We start from the raw sequence: 26855 nt of genomic DNA, 5'->3' as shown, positions 1-26855 counted from the left end.
ATGTTCCTCATACTACCAATTACCCGTTTCTAGTACCAAATTCACAAGGCAAATGCATTTGGGGGAAAAGCCCCAAATTTTCGATCAATTGGGTTATAAACCCTAATTTTTTCGATCCAAAATTGATCAAATACAGAAGGTTAATGCAAGAATGAGACACATACCTCGATTAGTCATGATTAATGCAAGCTTTTGAATCAAACCTTGGCGGAAATGGTTAAGATTTGAGAGAGAAAGAGAGGATTTATGTTTCGAACAAATGAACACAACCCCTCTATTTATCGCGTTTTTACGCAGGAAAAACGCTTTGGGGAATAGACGCAGCAGGCGCTGCGCCTCTTCTAAGAGACGCAGCTTTTGCTGCGCCTCTTCCTGGTGTTCCTTTCATACGAGTTTTCAAAAGTTCGTTATGAGTTCGTTATTTGTGGGCCCATCTTTGGTGCGCCTCTTCCCCGATGCTATTTTATCCTTTATGTCCGTTTGACGATTATCTTTCATTTCGGCCCGCGTTTTCCAAGCCAAAAGCAGACTATTACACGTTATTTATTGCTTCCAAGACCCTTGCTTGTCGCAACGAGCATTTATTCCTTCACATGTGTTTCGACACGCCTTCATTATATTTCACTAACGAGAGTAAGCGGATATACTTTCCCTCTCGAGACATGGAGATTAATCCCCAATTATGTTCCCCAACGAGATTAAGCGGATAGACTTTCCCTCTCGAGACATGGAGATCAACATCAACCCCTATCTTTTCCGAAGTTTGTTTGAAGCTGAACACGAACAGATTTCTCCCAGCAGTTCCCGCCCGTGTCCTGCCGCTCACAACATTTCTTGTTTCCCCTCGGAGTGCGACGAAGGTGTCGTTCTCCACAAGTTCCCAAACCAATGGAGTTCCTGTACTCGAGCCTTATTTACCCTTAAGTCGAACTTGTACTCGGGCCTCCTTCCCACCGATGCTTTCCTTTAGGGCCCCATACCCTAGCACAATCCCTATATATCGTTTAGGTCTTACCCTTAGCTCTTACGCTTAGCCTTAGCTCCCATGGACCTCCGGAAGCATCTCGAGAAGAAGTCTCATGTATGGTCTCTTCTTATAGCTGGCGAGCCTCCTTACGTAGTCTAATGGACTTTAAACGACCCTCCCCGATAGTCGACAGACTCTAAAATGTTCCCGACGAAAGGTCCTTGGCTCAGACCCCTTGAGCCGCCTCGCGTCGCCATAGTCGTCAGGTTTTAATCTTCGATTGACCTGCTGGCTATACTTTGACTTTCGCCTTGTCCAAGCCTCAGTCAAAGTGGGGGCTCTGTAGATACCTCATTTCTGCACCTCCCGCAAACCACCCGGTGATGATTGGGCCGCATATTTGCTACGCGGAACGATTTGTGACATTTCGTAAGTTTATCGTCAAGTGATTGCTCAAATACTAATGTCTACCTCTTAGTTGTCATCTACGTGCCGATACGGTCGTTTTGACAGTAATTAGAGTACATTTGGAGTCCGGGCCTAAAACCGTCTTCATTTTCTGATAACTATTAAATCTCGAGTCAGAATGTTCTGGAATGTTCCGGATATTTCTATTCCATATTTTATAAATATTTCACAATCTTTATCCTTTGGTAAACAATTTCCCGTAATATTCACATAAGATGTTAAGGAAAACCAAATTATTTCGTCCTACCATAACTTAAACACGGAAATCTTTCTTCCGCAGGAGGAAACCACTTAGGAACAGACGCAGCAGGTGCTGCGCCTCTTCCAAGAGACGCAGTGGCTGCTGCGCCTCTTCCCAGGACCTTTTCTGCGTAATTTTCGTATCTTTTTCATATCTTTCCGAGATTCACTTCCAAAGACTCTCCGAAACCCTAATTCCTTCACGTGATTAGTATAAATAGGAGCCTTCTCTCCTCATATTTCTCACGCGAGTGTCCGCCCTTCTCTTCTCCCTTTGCATTCTAGACCTTTGTTCTTACTTTTTGGCGTCTACGTGCTTGAACATTCGACCACGTAAGCTCGGATCCTTCTGAGTACCAGCCTCGTTTGCATGACCGACCAATTTGACCAAATCCACATCAATCAACTTAATTAATCTAATCGTTTTCCTCTTACGAGGGCACTTTCATATTTGCATTATAGTTCGAGTCGAGCATCGCTAATCGATATCTTAGTCCTTCTCGTTTCGTCAAAAATGTAAGTCTGAGGGTGTATAAATCTCTTTTTTTTTATTATTGTTATTTACCTTTTTGTATCACAATTGTAAGGTTTATGTCGAAAATAACAATTAAAACCGATTTATAAAACCGTGCTTTAAAACCTTTTTTTGCGGATTTCCAGAAGACAGACTGACGAGAAAGGACGCAGCAACTGCTGCGCCTTTTCGAAGGAGCGCGATTCTGCCGCGCCTCTTCGTGAGGCGCCGATTCTCGCTTCCTTTCTTCTTCCTTCGTCCTCTGTAATTCGTTCGTGTTTATTTGTTTTCGTTTGTTTCTTGCTAATTCTTCGATATAATCATCACTAATTTCACATGTATATTATTTATTATTCATTCACATGTTTAATTCGACTTAAATCCCTTATAATCTCATATTTGCGGGTTTTCGTCATTAAATTCAATCCGGGTTGTAGGAATTCAATTTGTTCATATCGGGTTTCTGGAATTCGATCCTTGGTATGTTTTCCATTTGTTATTCATGTTATTCGTCATTAATTTGTCATCAATTCATCATGTTTAGCCTATTTCATTCACCTATGTCATTAATCAATCATTCTTCCATGTAAATAATTCGTTTGCATCCGTCTCATCCATGTTTATTGCTTTTATGACCATTAATCACATGTAAATAATCTATTAATCACTTTCATCCGAGTAAATATCATAATTGATCCTTAAATTCCCCAATTAACATTAACGATTTGCAGTTCCGGCTTCACAGCCATAACTCACCCTTGGAACAGACGCAGCAACTGCTGCGTCTCTTCCAAAGGGCGCAGTCCTGCTGCGCCTGTTTCAGGATGAGTTCTGTCTCTGAACTCCATTGTTGCTTGACCTAGTTTAATTAGCTTACGTATAATCAACTATTATCCGTATTATCACCTTCTGATTTATCCGTTTTAAAGGTATTTTCGACATAAATCACCTAATCCGTTGTAATTATTGTAATTTTCGTTTTCGTAATTTTCTTATAGTATTTATCATATTTTTTTGTATCATTTGTATGTTTTCACATGTAATTGAACATTAAATCCTACTTCGACCCAATTGTTTGCTAATTACGTGTTTACCGACTTAGCCTAATTCTCACATGTTAGGATTAAAACTTGGATGTTGCATTGCATGCATATAATCGACGATATATCAAGTATGAATGATGTCCCTAATCATTAGTAGAGGCCACTATCGAGGCGGGCGGGATTAGGTGTTCGATCAAAAGAGCTTCCTAATACGTACCCTCACCCCTTACTCCAGATCTCTGTGAACATCCGTGTTCATTGGCATCCGCGAGAGTCATTCTAGACATAGAATGCTAAGGGTAACGATTGCCTAGTGTTCATGTCTCTACTTTGTGTCTTGACATGGCACGAAGTATTCGAACGGTTCCAATTTCCCATTAAAATTGGTGGCGACTCCAACAAAATGCAAACGCTTGTTCTCTTCCTCCCAAGCGCCCCCGTGGGCCCCCCGCTGTCCACAACTCGCTGTCCCAAGAAAAGGTGTTAAACCACACGTAGTTCCAGTTCAATACCAGACATGCTCCACAATTCTCTTGCCACAACTATGTCCACCAATGCCTCATCTAAAACAAGATCAAAATTACTCCAACAACCTCTCACAACAGTGTCCCATTAACAGAATATTACTTTTCCGTGAAAATAACAGAACCATACCCAACTCTCTTTCATATATATCATACTCTATACAAACCAATAGGAACATACCCATACCGACACTGGTAAGAAACATCGGGAAATAACACAACGGTCTATATGCCCCGACTGACACTCACAAGAAATAGCAATAAACAAACAGCGATTTATGATAACACGAAAATACTCGTATCACAACACGAATTACCGTGCACAGTGCACAAAAACCACATCGATAGCCATCACAACTTTTACAATCTCATTACACTGACTCAGCACAACTTCCTTGACCATAAGACTTTCTTAAAACTGCTCTACCAGATCACGACGCAGCATATTAGACGGGATCATAAATACCAACCTTATGAATATTATCCATACCGTGACTCTTGAGGCTGGAACCTCACACCATTACTTACAGATATCATACATACACATATAAGTATAACATATGACGCGGAACACACATATAACGACTCGTAACTATCACGCCCCACCATTACTCATGAGGCCAGGACCTCACATAAAGTTTTACATACCTCATGGACCCATAATTGAATCTAACTAGCCAATCCTGATCACGTAAGTTACCACTTGACAATGAATACCTTTCATCCGGACTTAACTCAGGTGCCTTTCATAACATATCCTCTCATACACACAATTATCACCCCTCCGGCAAATGTAGCCATAACATCAGTACCGAACTTCAGGCGAACACCTCATATATCCACATCTTATACTCCCTCACAACCAAACATACTAATCACCTCCACAAAATCAACCTCATTAGAACAACTAACTTCCCTAAAGTAATATCATCCTCAACCACTAGTGACAATACTATGACACCAACATCCTCCATGTGACTACTCTCTTACTATCACTTCTTAATATAACAATTTGTTTCTTCTCTTTGGTTATCATCCCAAATAACGAACATCCAATCCATCAACAAAATCTACCTCAACATTATTCCCAATTCTATCCTTTATCATATCGTTACCTAACTCTCCATCAAAATCTCAGATCGTGCAAACACTCTACAAGCTTCTCATTCCATTAATACCTTGAAACTCATGGCTAACATGTCGTCCTACTCTCCTATATAACCACTAACTCACACCCTCTATTGAGGCTATCATACATTTCCATAATTTTCTACCTTCATGCTACCTAACTCCGGTCAACATTCTCTCAACTTACATCCATCCTTATTTCCCCCTTTTTACTCAATAATACCAATTAATAATTCATCTCCTTTCTCTTTCTACCTAACTCTTTAGTAATTTGTTTATTTTTCCATAGATCCGCAACTCTAATTCCCTGAATTTATATCAATATCTTATCATTCTTCTTATCATTTATCCTCTCTCATCTTGCTTCTCACTCCCCTTGTCACCATCAAGTCCACACACTAACATTTACTCTTCAATTAGTCGTATCTCCCTTTCGCATCTCTAGAAAATCAAAAATTTACCTCATACCGTTAATTTCCCAAAGAATTACACACTAGGCTCACCCCTTGATATTCCAAATTCCCAAACTCAATCACCATCTACAAATCCATGTCGCGACATAACTCCATCTACGTTCACTATATACCCCTCTACTTCATCCCTCTAAAGCAACCTTTCATTACATATATCCTTAAGCAACACAATCCTCACCGTCTCCTTTCCATAAATCCTTACACATCCCAATTTGCCACTATTCGCATCCCTCATCACGATCTTTCATCCTCACATTTCCTTACCCTTATATCACTCTTGCCCATAAACACTGACTTTTATATTACTCAACACACTACTATATCACTCACCATATCTCACCAACATGTTCCTTACCTTGATTAGCTCCTCATTCCTCCCTTTCCTTTTTCCATTATCCCTCACAACCATATTAACACATGTCTTCCTTACCCAACACATGTCCTTCACAAGCCGTAATTCTCCTTGTCATAGCATTTGGTAACTTACTTATCCAGACCGTCACATATATAAAAGAACGCTTTAAGACCCAAAACATACATGTGTACATACGCTACGACTTGAAACAATGTAAGAACATAGCCACCGACTCAAAACAAAACTAAGAACATAGCCACCGACTCAAAATGGTCGCCCACTGAGGTACTCGGTCGAGTACGTGGCATACTAGGCCGAGTACAGGGTACTCGGTCGAGTAATGAGACTACTCGGCCGAGTCAATGACTCCAGAAGCTAAATAGTATTATCACATAGAGATTACTCGGCCGAATATGGAATACTCGGTCGAGTATAAAAGATACTCGGCCGAGTAGGGACTACTCGGTCGAGTATCGGCGCAGTTCTCAGCACCGTCCAGTTTTCGTAAAACAGTCATACCTCACTCGTTACTTGGACGTGTGACCTATCGTTAGAATCGTAAGAAGACAAGATATAACCTAAAATTGGAATTATAGCAATATCATTTCTAGAACTCAACTTATGACAGTTTTAAGACAACCCTTCCATAATCGGTTTTCATACAAATCAAATTTTTCTCAACCAAACAATTTGAACATGCATAAGGCAACAACAACGACTCAATACTTCAAGAAACCAGTACATAGATGCACTTTTATCATACTCGCATGAAAATTAAACACGACATAAACTTATGATAACATACTTAAGCATGCAATTCTATATACTATGCATCGCAACCCAAAGTTAAGCACATTACGTCATAAATCTGAAAGCCACATAGTAAACACGTAACATGCCAATACTTTTCATACCAAAACCATTTCAACTGATTTCACACATCAATTCCATCATGCCTTTCTACCACTTTCACAATGTCCTTCACAGATTTTCACACATTACACCTTCTACCACATGTTCCAAGCATTCAATTTCGACACACCACACGCATGAATCAAATAAACACACAACACATTCCATCCCGTGACCGGCTTGAGTTTGTGAGGGCCATAGTGCGACTCCGGGACGTCTCCCAAGTCTTTGCGGTAGCTCCAAACAACTCTCTCCGGGTTCATTTTATTTAGACTCCCTAAGTTCATTGGGTTCATTTGTTTTAGGTGCCGGAATCGTCGACTCTGATACCACTTTGTAACACCCCCTCATACCAAGGTACCTTACCAAAGACTACCCTAGCATAAGAGGTTGTTACCATCTCGGTTGCCCGAGGTAAGTATATATCAAAAGCAACAATCCAAAACACATTTATTAGAGTATAAAGAGTTAGTGATTACATTATCTCAGACCAACTCAAAATAAAAGTATAAGGTCTCAATACAACTGAAATCAAAGACAGCTAAACTTGTAACAACGAAAGCTAGACTCGAAGTGATGACTCCCTGTAGATACCCGGTATCTACTGAGACTCCAACAAACACCCGATGATTATCGGACTACAACATGTTTTGGAATCACAGCGTTTGATCGACAGTTTGTGTACAACTTTACGTCGGAAAACTTAAAACGATTTCGAAAATAAAACATCTCAAAACATTTCAAAAATATCTGGAGTGTTTAATGCACGACGACGGGGTCGCAATGACACTAACTAGAGTCAAAACCGACACCGGACCAAAAACCGACTCAAAAATTCAAATCCCGAATCCAACAACGAGTCAAACCGAGTCAAACACAAAAAACAAACTTTTCAAACCTTCTATGCTAAGATTTCCCGGATTTATGTTTGGTCAAGTACCAAACATATGACTACAAATCCTAGGATAGAACAAATCATGATTGCGTTTGTTGTGAAAGCGACAACACAGCTCGAGGACCCGCGACGTGGCTCGCGCCTCTTTGAGCAGCCCAAGTGGCCATGTCGCTCAAAGCTCACACAACCACTCATTCTCCTATAAATACCCCTCAAATGCCACCCATTTGAGACTTACGCGAGTGTCCACCCCCTTTTTTCTCCCTTAAAATTCTCGACTGGACTTCTTAAGTCACAATCTGACGCGTATTTACGACATACCGATCGTAAACACGAGCCTTACACATTGTTTGGTACCGTCATCGTCCATTAAATCACTTGACCGACCACTTCGACCACTACACCATCACTAAACTTTTAAAACACTCTTTTACTTACCAAAACGGTTTTAAACCGAGTTTTTTCCGATCAAACGAGTTGTTACACTTACGTCGGTCACTCGCCATAACCAAATATGTAAGTATGAGGGTGTAAAAATCCTCTTTCATTATGTTTTCATTTGTTTCATGACTCTAACATGCTAAAACATGCATAACATGAACCAAAACATGGAATAAACGAGCCAAAACGATTTTTGGTGCGGGCGAAGCCCCTTAGGTCGCCAACTAGCTTGCGCCTAAATGGGGTATTCAGACCAGAAATCAACCGTGTTTCTTCTCGTCATTTCCCTTAATCCATTTTTCATATTTGTAATCGATTTTTACCATTTCAAGTATTTTCGAGACCTTTTTGTTTCATTTCACATGTTTTAACCATAAAACATTTTTCACCCTTGGTTCCTCATACCATGACGGTTAAATCCGTGTTTCGGTGATAACATTTGGTTAATGACATTTAGAAGGTATTTTAAAGCCTTTTATTTCATTTCTTCACATTTCCAAACAAACATATTAGTCACCAACACAAAATCATCCTTGGTTCCACATACCATGCCGGATTTTAACCCGGGTACGATGACGAGTATCGACTAATTACATTCAAATGGACTTAAAACAATTAGTCCATAATCATTTTCAAAACTATTCATGTCAAGTTTGTCAAATCGAACCCGACACCGAATATTATCAAATAATGATGATTATTCGAGTCTAGTTCTTCAAATCAACAAATGCGGTCTAAACGACCCTTTCAAAATCAAACCGGGTTCAAATACCCATTTTCACACGTTTTATAACGTTTTCTAAATAGTCAGAACACGGCATACAACCGTTGGCTAACCCGCGCCTCAAGCAGGCTCCCCATTTCTCATTTTCAAAACCAGAGGGAGGCCCCTTACACCGCCGATCGGCTCGCGCCTCTTATAGCCCGTGCAGTACAGGGCCTGTTCCCTTCCAGCATTAGTCTAGGACGATCCCGACTCCGGCTAACCCGGATATAGGACGGATCAGATGACTATTCGATTATTCAAAACCATATTTGCAAAATGCCTTACTAAGACAAATGGATCATGTTATGCACCCTAAACCTAATACGGTAAATGGATGTTTAATTTCCGTCTTGCATGCAAATCAATCATTAATCTAACTCGACATATTATACTTGATACATGGATTAAATCAGCCAACTTAGAAAGCTCTCACATGTTAGGTTTAAATCAATGGATGCGCATTCATGTATTTAAACCGTTTTATCAACTTTTGCATTCAACCAACCAAGATCGATCAGTAGAGGCCGCTAAACGCGGGCGGGATTGGGTGTCTGATTAAAGGGCTTCCCAATATGTACCTTCACCTCTTACTCAGAAACTTTGGATAGTGGACGACCTTATCCAGGGCGTACGAGAGTCATTCTATAGATAGGATGCTAAAGAGGGACGATTTCCTTATCTTTAGTACCTATGTCAAACGCTGCTTTGTGCTTCGATTTGACTGAGGTATAAAGTGGAATTCGAACGGGTTCCAGGCATCCCACAAATGCTTGGTGGCGACTCCGAACATCTCTAATCGTTTCGAGACCCTTACCGAGACGAAACCGACCGATCTAAAACGATCCGGTCGAAAGCATTTTTACGCCGCCGAGCGTGGTTTTCAAAAGACCGCTGCATGTCCACAGATTGGCTTGGTGTGCAGGGGGCCCGTGACTACGGATTGGTAGGTGGCCCAAATCCACAGACCGAGACGTGGCCCATGCCCACAGATTGGCGACTCCGCTGGGGAAAACTAGGACACTTACGTCTTTGTGATCCCTAGATGGTGAGACTCGAACGAGGTCTTGGTTGGAATGCATTATTTGATATTACGGTCACGGTCGGGTTTCCTTGTCCGGGCCCACAACCTAACCCTTTTCGACCAATTGGCTCGTTGCGTCGGCGTGAGTTTTCTCATCCCCGCGTTTTGAATCCCGATTGAGTCAAGCATACCATTGACGTTACACATTTCTGTTTCGTCAAAGAGCTTTCATCACTTTCGAGCACGAGGCTAGGGCACCCTCCTTACACATTTTGTTTGGATTGGTATCCCTCTCGGAAATTGGGGTTTGATTGCTTGGTGTGTAACCCACCCTTCTAAGCCAAAACCCGTGTCAGCATGATGCATAATATAATGAACTGTGAGTGCTTATGTGCTATCTGATCATAAGTCTTTCCGTGTCATTTTCAAACTTTCAAAAACACCCTTTTCGCGCCGTTATAATGGCCGTTTCAAACCTCGGTCTTTCGCCGACCGTTGCACGCCTTTTTAGGCCGTCGTAATGACGATTTTCAAACCCGGTTTTGTATAACCATTTCAACACGCCTTTCTAGGCTGTCATAATGACGATTTTCAAACCCGGTTTTGTATAACCATTTCAACACGCCTTTCTAGGCCGTCGTAATGACGATTTTCAAACCCGGTTTTGTATAACCATTTCAACACGCCTTTCTAGGCCGTCGTAATGACGATTTTCAAACTCGGTTTTGTATAACCATTTCAAGCACGCCTTTCTAGGCCGTCGTAATGACGATTTTCAAACCCGGTTTTGTATAACCATTTCAACACGCCTTTCTAGGCCATCATAATGACGATTTTCAAACCCGGTTTTGTATAACCATTTAAAATCACCTTTTTACGCCGTTATAATCGCCGCGTCTAGACACGGATTTTAACCCGTTTCGCGCCGACAATGGCTTTCTTTCAAAACCCGAGAAAAGCACACACCCTTTTCTCGAGACACTTTCGGGATCCCGAGGACCATGCACCGTCCCCGAGACCTTTTCAAACATTTCAAACTCGATTTTCAAAACATATAATTTTGAATTTCAAAACCGTCTTGGGAAGCAACACACTGTTTTCCGAGCCGACTCAAACTCAAACCGTCTTCTGCAAATAAACTTAAGACAACCCTTTTCAACTGATCGACTTGCGGAGATCTCTATCTTCGAAAGTCGTCAATTAAAGCGACAAATGAATCTTTTTGGAAATTCCTATTTTTGAAAACTTCAGTCCACCATTCCAATTCCGCCTCGTGTCTATCGAGTCAAAGCAAACGTACTTATGGGTCTTTACTTATGAGTCGTCTCATCACGAGACCCGTCCAATGGCGTCACGCCGTCATGTTGGACTCGTGTCAAAGGTTCGGTCAAACACCGTCATGTCATAAATCGAGTCAGCACCGAGGGACCACACACGGTCACCCCGTCTTGTTGAGTCGATCTTTGTCTCGTCCTCTGTGTTGTCTGCGTTTAGTCTTGGAACCGTGTCGGATTGAGTTGTAATGTGAGCCGTTATTCTGCCTCAGAGCCATGGTCCCGTCTTCAACTTCGTCTGTCAACCACAACAACAATGATAACAACAGAGATGTCACAACTGATCAGCTAGCCAGCCTACTTACCGCTCTTAAAGTCACCCTGGATCGCGTCGAGACCCGTATCGATGCCCTCGAGAACAAGGAAATTGGGGAACATAATACCACACCTCTGACTAAAACTGAGAAGAGACTGAAACTCTTGGAAGAACAGCTCCTAGCCCGGGGTAACAATATCCACCTCGAAAATAACCGAAGGTTCGAACCTGTTGGGGACCAATTACCTGACAACTTCACCCTGACCGATGTGCCTAAGTTCAAGGGAGTGGAGGACCCACTCAACCACATGCGTGTCTTCAAAGACTACATGGCCATTAAAGGGGTCAAACAGGAGCTCTTTACCCGGATCTTCCCATCCTCTTTGGAGCCGATTCCCCGCCAATGGTACTACTCCTTGGATCCGAAAAACCTTACTACTTGGGATGAGATCGCAGTTGAGTTTGCCAAACAGTATGCCGACAATGTCGAGATCCAGGCCAACACTCATACTCTTGAGGTGCTAACCCAAAACGACAAGGAAGGATTCACTGAGTTCCTAACCCGTTGGAGGAGGGTGAGTACTCAGTTGGTCAGTAAGCCAAGCGAATCAACTCTGGTGGAAAAATTTGTCAACAACCTCCGCCCGGTTTATGCCAACCTACTGAGGTATCAGAATATCAAAACTTTTCAAGATCTGCAGATTCTGGGGACACGTATTGAGGACGACTTCTGAAAGGGTGTCTTAGCAAAGACCACTGGCATGGGTTACCAGGGATCCACCCCAATCGGATCTCGCCCTTACGGTTAGAAAAACAATATTGATGAGGTTAACCTCGTCGAACCATCTGCCAAGAAAACTGAACGCCCCCAGAGAGTGTTCACCAACATAGGGTCGACTTATGCAAGTGCCTTGAAAAGGCTCATGGATCAAGGTAAGTTACAACCGATCGGGCCCACCCCGGACCCGGCCGACGCCAAGAAGTCCCGATTTTGGAACCCCAATGCCTACTGCCAGTATCATCGAGGAAAAGGGCATGATACCGAAAATTGCTTCAAACTCAAGCACCTCATTCAAGACATGATTGAGAAGGGAGATTTGCCTATACCCCCACCAACTAAACCGAACAACAAAACGAATCCCCTGGGAATTCACGCCATCTCTGACGATGAGCCGACCCTAGACTACTCTCATCTCATCTTGCCGATTGACGACGAGGTGAATGTTCTGGAAAAGGATCCTTCAGACGGAGTGTTCGTGTTCAGTGCTGCCACTATGCTCACTATGTTTCAGCAAGTTAAGGAGGCCATAGCCAGCCTCTCTGAGAGAATCACCCGACTCGACGACACCTACCGTTGACTCATCTTCAATCCCCCAACACCGCGCCCAAGGGAGATTTCCCCAAGCATTCAAAACTACCCGCCCCAGGATGGATTGCTCCCGCGACCATTCTGGCATAGACCTCACGAAAATCACCTTCAAAATAACTACCCTCAAAATAACTACCCCCACAAAAATCGCCCCCACAAAAATATTCCCCACAAGAACTACCCACCGAGGAATACCCCTCCAAGGTATCCTCGAAACCCTGAAATTAACGGCATATGGCGGGATGATGATGAGGATGTCTATGTCATCCCAAGGAAGGAAAAGCGGACGAAGGAAATCGGACATCTCACCCGGTCCGGACGTCCCTATCAGAATCCGAGCAACCCAACGGTCGTTCCAACAACGAATGACCAAATCGTCCCAGAGGTGGACACTCAACCAAAGGCTCCCGAGAACTCAATCCTGAAACAGCTCTAGAAAGCAAAAGCCGAAATCTCAATTTGGCAACTGATCGCAACGTCTTTTGAGCATCGACAGGCCTTGTTGCAGGCCTTGGGAAAGTTAACCGTGCCCTCCACCTCTTCCCCAGAAGAAATAGTGGCACACATGACGAGAGACGCCCCTGATCTGAGCAACCCGGTCGTCTTCTCCGACGAGGACATTCCCCTATTCGGAGCCAATCATAACCTGGCCCTGTACATCACCGTACAATGCCTCCAAAAGAATATACCAATGGTCCTCGTGGATGACGGTTCCGCCGTGAATGTCATTCCTCTCAAAATCGCCACAGTGGGTATTAAGGAATCGAATTTGATCCCAAGAATCAAGGAGTACGCGCCTACGACGGCACTCGTCGCAAGGTCGCTGGGCTAGTCACTTTGACCGTCGCAACCGGGCCATTAGAAAGACAAACCAGTTTTCAAGTGGTCGACATCGACGCGTCCTTCAACATGCTCATGGGACGTCCCTGGATTCACGCCGTCAAGGCGGTCACCTCAACGCTCTACCAAAAGATCTGGGTCCCCTTCAATGGGAAAACGATCACGATCCCCGCTTCCCCAATCAAAGCAGTTATGAGAAGAGGGGTAGCCTCCCAAGCCATTGAGGAGGACGACAATGAAATGTGGGGTTTCCAAGCCGTAAACGCCATAACTGATGAACCTGCAACCTCTGAGTGTGACCCGTTCACCAACCTCACGATCAACCGTATCATGATGCATCAAGGTTATTTCCCGGGTTTGCCGCTCAATCCACTAAAGGACCCATTGCCTCCCTTGAAACAGGCTAAGGTCCCCAACATTCCCTTTGGGCTGGGATACGAACCTACCAATGAAGACATCCAGGAGATGAACCTCCTAATATGAAAACGCAAGAAGCACGGGGTCATCCTCCGTCCATACCACCTGACTCTCAACGGATACTTTGTCCCCGAGGGAGAGTCTGAACTCTACCACGGCTTTTCGGAGTCGATCTATGACTCTGTGGCAAGGGCTAGATACCCGGGAGTGGAAGTCTTCCAGGACTGCTACTTTATCCCCGACAACATCGAAGCTGCATCAACTGAGTCCAAGCTGTAACAACCCGGATTATAAAACGAAGGAAAAACTTATATAAAGTAAATATCAGAGTACGATACTAATAAAAGGGTCAAGGTGGCGGAAACACCTGACCAATCCGGTTCGCTACTAAATCCAAAACCAAACTAATACATTATTCAAAGGTTCTTAAAACATAAAGCAAAGTCTTAATTTATTATTCATCTCGCCGCACAGAACTTCCCAGCAAGATATCATCCAAAACAGCAACATCTGAACAACCTGAGAATGGGGGTCGACAATCAGTCGGGAGTAACTAGATGCTCTCCCAGTCATGTTTACAACAATTGAATATAATCAACAATCATTAACAATTGAAATGCAAAATCAGTAAACATGCGAGACCATCTATACTCATGAAAACCCACTGTAAACTTATCATTAAACGAAAACATATTTAGACAATCCTTTCAAGATAACATCTCCAATGAAAACCCATATTACGAGACACAAACGTTACCCATCAACAATAGCAACATAAGGCATAAAGCTAGCAACAAAGCGTAGCGAATAGGGTGAACACCACACATCATACCAATTAGAGTATGTAACCAATACTTCCACACAATACGCATAGGGTATAAAACGAACACCGGCTCGAGCGTATAACTGACACTCTAACTGTCGAGCATATAATCGATACTACGATCGACGGATCGTATAATCGACTCCCGTCGGTGTGAAGTATATAAGCGATACTCACGGTACTATGTATAGCGTATCACCACCGCCTATATGCCTAAGACTGGCCAAACCTCTCGATGCAATAATCGTACACCGAACGACACTCGGGACCTTAACGTATAAGCGGCGAATCTAGCCACCCCCGAACATAGACCAAATAAATCCCATAATGGGTGGCGTTAGTTCATTCCGTTTGGTATATATTTGATACCGCACGTCATCTATACCACTAACCAACAACAAATGCACAGTATAACTGACTATACTAACATGCGTGAACAACATCACGACTCAACTCATAGGATAGTATAACTGACTACCCTACTTATCATATGAATAAGAGCAACCAAAGACATAAGCAAACACAAGGACATAACACGTTGAACACAATACAACATATGAAACAAATATAAGTAACCGATGTTATAATAACTTCAGCTATCAGTTTAACAATAACCATTCAATGTTATAGTAACTCTAACCATAACATAAACTCTGGATGCGAGGTTATAGTAACCTCTTCTATAACTTCAACCTTTATAACTTGAAGTTATACTTACCTCAACTATAACCTTGACACGAAACTCGAAGTTATACTAGTTCCAACCATAACCTTGAGCCATAAATCTCAGGGTATGTTAGTTCCAGCTATAACCTTAACTCGTACTTCAATGTTATAGTAGCTCCAGCCATAACTAGAGTAACTACCCAAAGTTGTATTAACTTTAGCCATAACACATGAATCATCATCAAGGTTATACTAGCTTTAGCTATAACTTTGGAGAGAACTCTTGGCCGCCTATCATGCCGCCACTAGGGTTAGATTCGGAAACCCTAATTGCGCTCATGACACCCATAATAAACATATAAACAATATACGATGTATAATTAATGCATTGAAACATATACAAACATGAGAAAACATAATTAACATGATAATAAACAATCAAACATGTACCAACCATGCAAAACATTCATTAAATCATATTAATTACATCAATTGGCATAAACACAATTAAAAGAAAACACCTAGTTACCTTATTAAGCAAATAATCCTAAAGATCGTCTTCAACGATATAAACGTCTTCTCCAGGTGCAACTTCCACGCCTTTATTAAATCGTCCACGTGCCAAAGATAACGAAACTAATAAATATACTAACTATATATAGATAAACTATAAAAACTATAAAACTATGCGAAAACATAAAACTTACGAAGAAGATAGATAGATCCAAGGAGTAGGATCGATCTAAGCACGAAGAACGATGAAGAACGAAGGAGGAACAAAGGAAGAATGGCACGAAACCCTAGGAAGGGGCGCGCGGCACGAGGAGGAAGGAGGAGGAGAGAATTTAGGTTTAGGGTTTTGTGAGAATTATGAGAAAAGAAGAGCAAGGGTTTGGTTTCCCCTTATATATATAGAGAAGCTCATGGGTTTATTCTAGGTTTAGGCCCAAAATCCACCCATAACCACCAAAATCACGTGAAACCCAAGGAAGAAGCGGGTCTTCATCGTTTTTCGAGCCCAAAAGATAAAAGACGGATATTTTCCCGGGAAATAAAATATGAAATATGGGAAAATAAAATTAAAGAATTATATTATGGAAATTAGGGGTGTTACAATCCAACCCCCTAAAAAGAAGTTTCGTCCTCGAAACTTGATAAGAGAACTACCTCACTCGAAAAGATGTGGATGCTTCTCTCGCATAGACGCTTCGGTTTCCCAAGTCTCCTTCTCAAACTTCTGACTCCTCCACAGAACCCGAACTAAAGGTACAACCTTATTCCTTAACCTCTTCTCCTGACGTTCCAAAATGCGAACAGGACGTTCCTCATAAGTCAGGTTAGGCTCAATCTCGATAACATCAGCCTGTAGAACATGAGAAGGATCACTGCGATAACGACGCAACTGCGACACATGGAAAACATCATGAACCTTCGACAGATTCGGAGGTAAAGCCAACCTATAGGCTACCTCGCCAACTCTCTCGAGCACCTCGTATGGTCCAATGTACTTAGGACTAAGCTTTCCCTTAAGCCCAAACCTCTTAACACCTTTCATCGGCGAAACTTTAAGAAAAACCTTATCGCCAACCACAAACTCAATCGGCCTACGCCGCAAGTCTGCATACGTCTTCTGTCGATCCTGGGCTGCCTTAAGCTTCTCGCGGATCAACCTCACTTGCTCAATCGATTCCTGAACCAACTCTGGGCCAAGAATGACAGCCTCACTAGAATCGTCCCAACACAAAGGACTACGACACTTTCTTCCATAAAGTGCCTCAAACGGAGCCATCTGAATACTAGCTTGGTAACTGTTGTTGTAGGAGAACTCCACAAGGGATAAACTCTTCTCCCAACTAACTTGAAATTCCAAAGCACAAGCTCGCAACATATCCTCAAGCGTCTGAATCGTATGCTCAGTTTGACCATCAGTTGCGGCATGAAAAGCCGTACTCATCTTAAGCTCACTGCCCAAAGCCAACTGGAGCTTTTTCCAAAACTGAGAACAAAACCTCGGATCACGGTCGGAGATGATATCCTTAGGAACCCCATGAAGACGAATGATCTCACGCTGATAAGCATTCGCTAGTTCCTCGAGACTCCAAGTCTTCTTCATTGGAATGAAATGCGCAACCTTAGTCAAACGATCAACCACGACCCAAATCGCATTCATTCCTCTCGGCGACCTCGGCAAACCCATGACGAAGTCCATCGAAATTGAATCCCATTTCCATGTGGGAATCTCCAAAGGTTGCGATGAGACCACCAGGTCTACGATGTTCGAACTTAACCTTCTGACAAACCAAGCAACGGCTCACAAACTCGGCGATCTCTTTCTTCATACCCGGCCACCAAAACTTTAGCTTCAGATCCTTGTACATCTTATCACCACCAGGATGAACCGAATAGGGAGTACTATGAGCCTCTTTGAGAATCTTACATTTTAAGACTCACATCTAGGCACACACCAACGACCTTGGAATCGTAGACCATCATCAGGTCCAAAGTCGAAGTCTTTGGCACGTCCTTCGCTTAAAGCGACTCGAACTCCTTCTAAGTATTCATCCTCTCTTTGCTTAACTCGGATCTCATGAAGGATCTCGGGTTCAGCAACCATCGCACTCAAATCGAAAGTACCAGGAAGAACTAACTCAAGGTTCATCTTCTGGAACTCTCGACTCAAGTCATCAGGTAACACCAACACAGATCTTATACCATGGCACACCTTACGACTCAAAGCATCGGCAACCACGTTTGCCTTACCCTCATGATACTGCAGCTCAATCTTGTAGTCGTTAAGCAACTCCAACCAACGTCTCTGCCTCATGTTAAGATCTCTCTGAGTGAAGATATACTTCAAGCTCTTATGATCCGTATAAAAGTTGCAAGAGACCCCATACAAGTAGTGTCGCCACAGCTTAAGTGCAAACACCACTGCTGCTAACTCAAGATCGTGAGTCGGATAGTTCATCTCGTGAACTTTCAACTGTCGGGAACCATAAGCCACAACTTTACCCTTTTGCATCAAGACACAACCCAACCCAAACTTTGACGCATCGCAGAAAACATGAACTCAACGCCTTCTTCTGGTAGAGTCAACACAGGAGTGGTAGTCAACCTTTTTTTCAACTCCTGGAAAGCAGCTTCACAAGCCTCAGTCCAAATGTACTTGGATTCCTTCTTCATTAACTGAGTCATCGGTCTCGCGATCTTAGAGAAATCATGTACAAACCGACGGTAGTACCCAGCTAGACCAAGGAAACTCCGAACCTCGTTCACATTCTTTGGACTATCCCAATCGACCACGGCTCGAATCTTCGACGGATCAACCATAACTCCATCGCCGGATATCACATGACCCAAGAAGGTAACTTCCTTTAACCAAAATTCGCACTTCGAGAACTTAGCATACCACTTCTGCTTACACAGAATTTCCAAGATAACACGAAGGGGATTCTCGTGTTCAGCCTCATCTCTCGAGTAAATCAGTATGTCGTCTATGAACACCACGACACACTTATCCAAATACTCGCTGAAAGTGCGGTTTATCTGATCCATGAAAACGGCAGGTGCGTTCGTCAAACCAAACGGCATCACCAAGAACTCATAGTGGCCATACCTCGAACAAAACGCAGTCTTAGGAATATCCTCATTCTTGACTGGAATCTGATGGTAACCTGAACTCAGATCGATCTTCGAGATCACACTAGCACCACGGAGTTGATCAAACAAATCCTCGATCCTCGGCAAAGGATACTTGTTCTTGATAGTAACCTTATTCAGCTCACGATAGTCAGTGCACAACCGCATACTACCATCCTTCTTCTTGACGAACAAAACAGGAGCACCCCACGGCGAAGCACTCGGTCGGATAAAACCCTTATTGATCATCTCCTCAAGTTGCTTCTTGAGTTCTTGTAACTCAGCTGGTGCCATACGATAAGGAGCTTTCGAAATGGGACCAGTTCCAGGTAGCAACTCAATCGAGAACTCTACATCTTGCTCAGGAGGAATACCAGGTAGATCCTCAGGGAAGACATCGGGAAACTCACTAACCACAGGGATATCCTCTAGCTTAGGCTCAACTGAAACACCATGAACACTGCACATATAGATCTGATGACCCTTTCTACCCATGTTAACCATCTTCATAGCAGAAACCCACTTGACCGTAGGTGTAACCCTAACACCCTGATAAGAAACCCTCGAACCTGTAGGACTCTTAAGCACGATCTTTTGATCACGACATAGGAACCTAGCGTCATAGCGAGATAACCAATCCATACCCAAAATCACATCAAACTCTCCGAGTTTGAATTGGACGAGATCGGCAGGAAGGATCGCCCATGCGATACTGACAGGTACGTCCTTGAAAAGAACGGAGCAAGAAACAATCTCACCCGTAGGAAGGGATATAGAGGTATGAACGGATGATGAGGAAGACAATCCAACTCGGATGGAAAAGGATTCGGATACGAAAGACATCGATGCACCCGTATCAAAAAGAACAAAAGCAGATAAAGAGTGAACGAGAAAGGTACCCGTAACCACATCTGGATTAGCATCGGCCTCAGCACGACTCATAACGAACACTCGACCGGTCTTCGGAGCATCAGCCTTAGGAACATCAAACTTTGGCTTCGGGGCGATCGATAGCCTTGTGTCCGGAGCTTTGCGGGTGAAACATGTGACCGGATTACGGTGTCACAATACTTACCTGGATGGTAAGCCTTTCCACACTTGAAGCAAACCATATCCTTCTTAGCTTGACCTTGATCACGCGGAGCATACGGACGAGCTTCGAACTTCTGCTTCTTCTGGGAGGAACTAAGCGCAACATAAGGCCTCTTCACGAACTTACTCTTCGCACTCTCCTCAGCCTCGGTGGCAAGAACTGAATCATAAATGCTAAGAGCACGATCATAAGCCTGCTGGAAAGAAGTTGAAGGAATGCCAGACATAGCAGTCTGGACCTTGGGAGCTAGATTCTTCTCATAGCGACGAGTCCTCGAAACCTCGTCCATAGCTACAGAAGTAACGAAACGTGACAGCTTCACGAACTTGTTGGTGTACTCCTCAACGGTCATGGAACCTTGTTGTAGACGAAGGAACTCCTGCTCCTTCTGCCAGCGCATCTCTTCCGGATAAAACCTCTTCTTCAGAGCTTCAGAGAAGACAGCCCAACCATATCCTGGTTGAACTTCCAGACCAGCTCTAGCCAGAGCCCACCAGTTGTCGGCCTCGTCCTTCAAATAATAGGTGGCAATATCCACCATCTGATCCTCAGGACATCCAGTAGCAAGGAACAGCTTCTCGATCTCTCGAATCCAAGCCTCCAAAGTAGTAGGATCATTCACATAAGTCGGAGGACGGTGATGAGCAAAGCGATCAAACAAAGTAGGTTGCGAATGGTTGTTGTTGTTGTTGTTGTTGTTGTTGTTGTTGTTGTTGTTGTTGTTGTTGTTGTTGTTGTTGTTGTTGTTGAGGTGATTAGTGAAACCTTCGGCCATAGATGCCAAAGTGGCCTCAAGCCTCCTGATGCGGTCAGGATCGGTCTCACCATTAGCGTTACGCATCATCTGCAAGAACGAAGTCTCGTTATAAGTGGTAAAACCAACGTACCACTCCAAACAACTACTCATGCACTTTACAACATAAGAAAACCAACCAATCCTATTGGTTTCTACCCCATTTACTCTCACTCATTAACTAGGTCATTTATTTTAGTCATCAACTAAGCGAGAGTTGGGAGCGTGTTCGCTCTGATACCAACTGTAACAACCCGGATTATAAAACGAAGGAAAAACTTATATAAAGTAAATATCAGAGTACGATACTGATAAAAGAGTCAAGGTGGCGGAAACACCTGACCAATCCGGTTCGCTACTAAATCCAAAACCAAACTAATACATTTTTCAAAGGTTCTTAAAACGTAAAGCAAAGTCCTAATTTATTATTCATCTCGCACGTAACTTCCCGAGAAGATATCATCCAAAACAGCAACATCTCAACAACCTGAGAATGGGGGTCGACAATCAGTCGGGAGTAACTAGATGCTCTCCCAGTCATGTTTATAACAATTGAATATAATCAACAATCATTAACAATTGAAATGCAAAACCAGTAAACATGCGAGACCATCTATACTCATGAAAACCCACTGTAAACTTATCATTAAACGAAAACATATTTAGACAATCCTTTCAAGATAACATCTCCAATGAAAACCCATATTACGAGACACAAACGTTACCCATCAACAATAGCAACATAAGGCATAAAGCTAGCAACAAAGCGTAGCGAATAGGGTGAACACCACACGTCATACCAATTAGAGTATGTAACCAATACTTCCACACAATACGCATAGGGTATAAAACGAACACCGGCTCGAGCGTATAACTGACACTCTAACTCGTCGAGCATATAATCGATACTCGATCGACGGATCGTATAATCGACTCCCCGTCGGTGTGAAGTATATAATCGATACTCACGGTACTATGTATAGCGTATCACCACTTTGCCTATATGCCTAAGACTGCCGGACCTCTCGATGCAATAATCGTACACCGACGACACTCGGGACCCGGCGTATAATCGCGAATTTAATGGCCACCCCGAACATAGACCAAATAAATCCCATAATGGGTGGCGTTAGTTCATTCCGTTTGGTATATAACTGATACCGCACGTCATCTATACCACTAGCCAACAACAAATGCATAGTATAACTGACTGTACTAACATGCGTGAACAACATCACGACTCAACTCATAGGATAGTATAACTGACTACCCTACTTATCATATGAATAAGAGCAACCAAAGACATAAGCAAACACAAGGACATAACACGTTGAACACAATACAACATATGAAACAAATATAAGTAACCAATGTTATAGTAACTTCAGCTATCACTTTAACAATAACCATTCAATGTTATAGTAACTCTAACCATAACATAAACTCTGGATGCGAGGTTATAGTAACCTCTACTATAATAAACAATCAAACATGTACCAACCATGCAAAACATTCATTAAATCATATTAATTACATCAATTGGCATAAACACAACTAAAAGAAAACACCTAGTTACCTTATTAAGCAAATAATCCTAAAGATCGTCTTCAACGATATAAACGTCTTCTCCAGCTGCAACATCGACGCCTTTATTAAATCGTCCACGTGCCAAAGATAACGAAACTAATAAATATACTAACTATATATAGATAAACTATAAAAACTATAAAACTATGCGAAAACATAAAACTTACGAAGAAGATAGATAGATCCAAGGAGTAGGATCGATCTAAGCACGAAGAACGATGAAGAACGAAGGAGGAACAAAGGAAGAATGGCACGAAACCCTAGGAAGGGGCGCGCGGCACGAGGAGGAAGGAGGAGGAGAGAATTTAGGTTTAGGGTTTTGTGAGAATTATGAGAAAAGAAGAGCAAGGGTTTGGTTTCTCCTTATATATATAGAGAAGCTCATGGGTTTATTCTAGGTTTAGGCCCAAAATCCACCCATAACCACCAAAATCACGTGAAACCCAAGGAAGAAGCGGGTCTTCATCGTTTTTCGAGCCCAAAAGATAAAAGACGGATATTTTCCCGGGAAATAAAATATGAAATATGGGAAAATAAAATTAAATAATTATATTATGGAAATTAGGGGTGTTACAAAAGCCGTCACCATGCCTTGACGGACAAGCTGTCACACTCCTATTTGGGGAAGATAACGTCAAACACCTCGACTATGAGGACATTACCAACATCGCCCTGAAAGACAACAAATTTGATCCAACTACCTTGATCTCCGATACTGACCCGGAGAAAGCCACCCAGGGCTGGAGGAAAACCATCAAATGGACCGATCGCCAAGGCCGCATTCTCAAGATAACGACTGGAGAAGGCCCTATATTCAAGGAAGGAAGTGAGGAAGGATCTGAGTCTGAGTCTGAGTCGGAGTCAGAGTCAGAGTCTGTCATAGCTCCTAACACTCATGATGTCCCAGTCAAGGTCCCCTTCCCACTATTTTATCACAAAGTCGTGGCTGATTCAGAGGCCGAGTCTACTAAGGTCACCCCCACTCCTATGAAAGGTGACAACCTGGAGCCTGTTCCAGGGGCCACTTCCTCTGTCGTGTCGCCTCTGACTGGCCACGAGATGTCTGTCCTTTTCGAGCCATTCGCTCGTGTCAACTTAATGAACGCTAAGTTTGCTTATTACTCGTCTCAATTTAACTGCAATGCAATTCTGAATGATTATGAGGAATTTGACTTGAGTGACTACCCACCTCACTTAGTCGAAGAACTTGACAAGCGGGAAACCAGAACCCCCATCATTGAGGAAACCGAGCCTATTAACGTAGGAACCGACAATACACCTCAAGAACTTAGGATAGGGACAACCCTGGACCCCTCGGAAAGACAACAGTTCATTGACCTCCTCCACGAATACAAGGACGTATTCGCCTGGTCTTGAGAGACATGCAGGATTGACAGAGAAATTGCAGAGCACCGGATACCCATTAAACCCGGGGCTGAACCCGTGAAGCAGAAGCTACGCCGGATGCGTCCTGAATGGGCCCTAAAAATAAAGGAAGAAGTGGACAAACAGTTCAAGGCTGAGTTCATCAAAGTGTCCAAATACTCGGATTGGGTGGCCAACATTGTGCCGGTACGAAAGAAAGATGGAAGAATTCGGGTTTGCGTCGACTTCAGGGATCTGAACAAGGCGAGTCCAAAGGACGACTTCCCTTTGCCACATGTTGACATTCTGGTGGACAACACTGCCGAACATGCTCTCCTATCATTCATCGACGGGTATGTCGGGTACAACCAGATTAAAATGGCTGAGGAAGACATGCACAAAACTGCGTTCACTACACAGTGGGGTACATATTGCTACACGTTTATGCCTTTTGGCCACATCAACGCCGAAGCAACCTATCAGAGGACCGCTACCACTCTCCTACATGATATGATGCACAAGGAGGTAGAGGTATATGTCAATGACATGATCGTCAAATCAAAAGAACGGGACAGCCACATCAATGCCCTCCGAAAATTCTTCGCTCGTCTGCGGAAATATAACATGAGACTAAATCCTCAGAAGTGTGCATTCGGGGTCACCTCCGGAAAACTCTTGGGACATGTCGTTAGCAAAAGAGGCATTGAGATTGATCCAACCAAAATCAAAGCCCTTCAACAAATGCCTCGGCCTAGGAACGAGAAGGAGATTCGAGGATTTCTCGGTCAGGTTCAATACATCAGTCGGTTCATTGCCAAGCTCACTATGATCTGTGAACCGATATTCAAGAAGCTTCGTGCCTCCGACCACACCGATTGGGACGACGACTATCAAAAGGCATTCGACAGGATAAAGGAAATCCTATCCAAACCTCCTGTCCTCATGCCACTTCAACCAGGGATTCCTCTATCCCTATACCTGACTGTTACCAACACAGCCATGGGAGCAATGCTAGCACAAACAGTTGGCAACGAGGAGCGGGCCATCTACTACATCAGCAAAAAGTTCATTGAGTACGAGACGAGGTATACCCAACTGGAAAAGACATGCCTTGCCCTAGTATGGTCAACAAAGAAGCTGCGGCATTACATGCTCAGCTACTCGGTCCACATCTACTCCAAGATGGACCCGGTTAAATACATCTTCGAAAAACCCGTACTAAATGAAAGGTTTGTCTAGATAGACACTCATCTTTGTCCGAATTTGATCTCAAGTTTATACCTCTCAAGGTTATCAAGGGAAGAGCGATTCTTGCCGATTTCCTAGCAGAAAATCCCGTCAACGAGGATCCAACGACCGACACATGGTCACTTCCTGACGAAGACACCCTTTGTGCCGACTCTGACGCATGGGACCTATACTTTGATGGCGCATCTAATCTGAGAGGCTTCGGGGTAGGAATCCTTCTAATATCGCCAGAGGGAGAACATGTTCCGATCTCGGTTAAGCTAGACTTCGCCGTCACCAACAATGCCGCTGAATATGAAGCATGTCTCATCGGCCTACAAGCAGCCATCACACTTGGCATCAAGAGAGGCGAGGGTCCATGGCGATTCCTCACTCATCATCAATCGGTATCCGGATCATGGAAAATCCGACCGCGACTTAGCTCCCTACCGAGCAAAGATCAATCAAGAGGTCGAGTTCTTCGACCAAGTCGACTACTTCCACTTGCCGCGAGAGGAAAATCAATTTGCTGATGCCCTGGCAAAACTTGCCGCGCTCGTCAACATACCTGACGACATGACATCGATGCCCCTATGTGTCGAGAGAAAGAGCGAGCCAGCTCACATTTGTGCCATTATCGACGACGAGGAAAGCCATAATGAACCTTGGTGCCAAGCCATCCTCAATTACAAAACCAAAAACGAATTCCCTCCCAACTCTGATCAAAGAGGACAAAGAGCCATCCGTTTACTCGCAAAACAATTCGTGATAAACCAAAATCAACTCTACAAAAGAACACCCCAAGGAATTCTCCTCCTTTGCATTGACCATCACAAAGCCAGGAAGGTCATGGGAGGGGTTCACGACGGAGAATGTGGCCCTCACATGAGTGCAATGATGCTTACACGGAAAATCATGCGGCTAGGTTACTAATACTGGACCACCATGGAAGCCGATTGCCGTAACTACGTCAAACACTGCCATAATTGCCAAATCTTCGCCAACATACAACACATACCACCATCCCTTTTATACACCATGACATCACCCTGGCCATTCTCAACCTGGGGCATCGACATCATCGGGAAAGTCAACCCGATCGGCACCAAGGGGCATTGCTTCGTCCTCGTCGCCATCGATTACTTCACCAAATGGGTGGAATCACAGTCATACGCAGTCTTGACCGCCAAACAAGTGGCCAAATTCATTCAAAACAACATCATCTGCCGATACGGGGTACCCCACGAAATCATCAGCGATCAAGGCTCTCACTTCCGGGCGGAAACTCAAGCCTTGCTGGACAAGTACAAAATCAAACGACATCGATCATCCCCCTACCGTCCCCAAACTAACGGAGTGGTGGAGGCAGCGAATAAAACTCTTGTCACCATTATCAAGAAAATGCAAGACAACTACCGCGATTGGCCGAGCAAACTCCCATTCGCAATCTAGGGATACCGAACCTCCATTCAAACACCGACAGGCGCCACACCCTTCTACCTAGCATACGGTATGGAGGCGGTTCAACTGGTAGAGTTAGAGGTTCCATCTCTACGCATTCTATTGGAGAGTCAAGTCCCTGAGGCGGAATGGACCCGTCGAAGGTACGAATAACTCACTCTTCTAGACGAACGGCGACTCAACGCCTTGCACAACGTCCAGCTATACCAACGACGTATACAACGGGCATTCAACAAGA

Source organism: Silene latifolia, chromosome 5 (genome assembly GCF_048544455.1).
Source record: "Silene latifolia isolate original U9 population chromosome 5, ASM4854445v1, whole genome shotgun sequence".
Taxonomy (NCBI): domain Eukaryota; kingdom Viridiplantae; phylum Streptophyta; class Magnoliopsida; order Caryophyllales; family Caryophyllaceae; genus Silene; species Silene latifolia.
The sequence above is the reverse complement of the archived record's forward strand: the minus strand, read 5'-3'. Positions refer to the sequence as shown.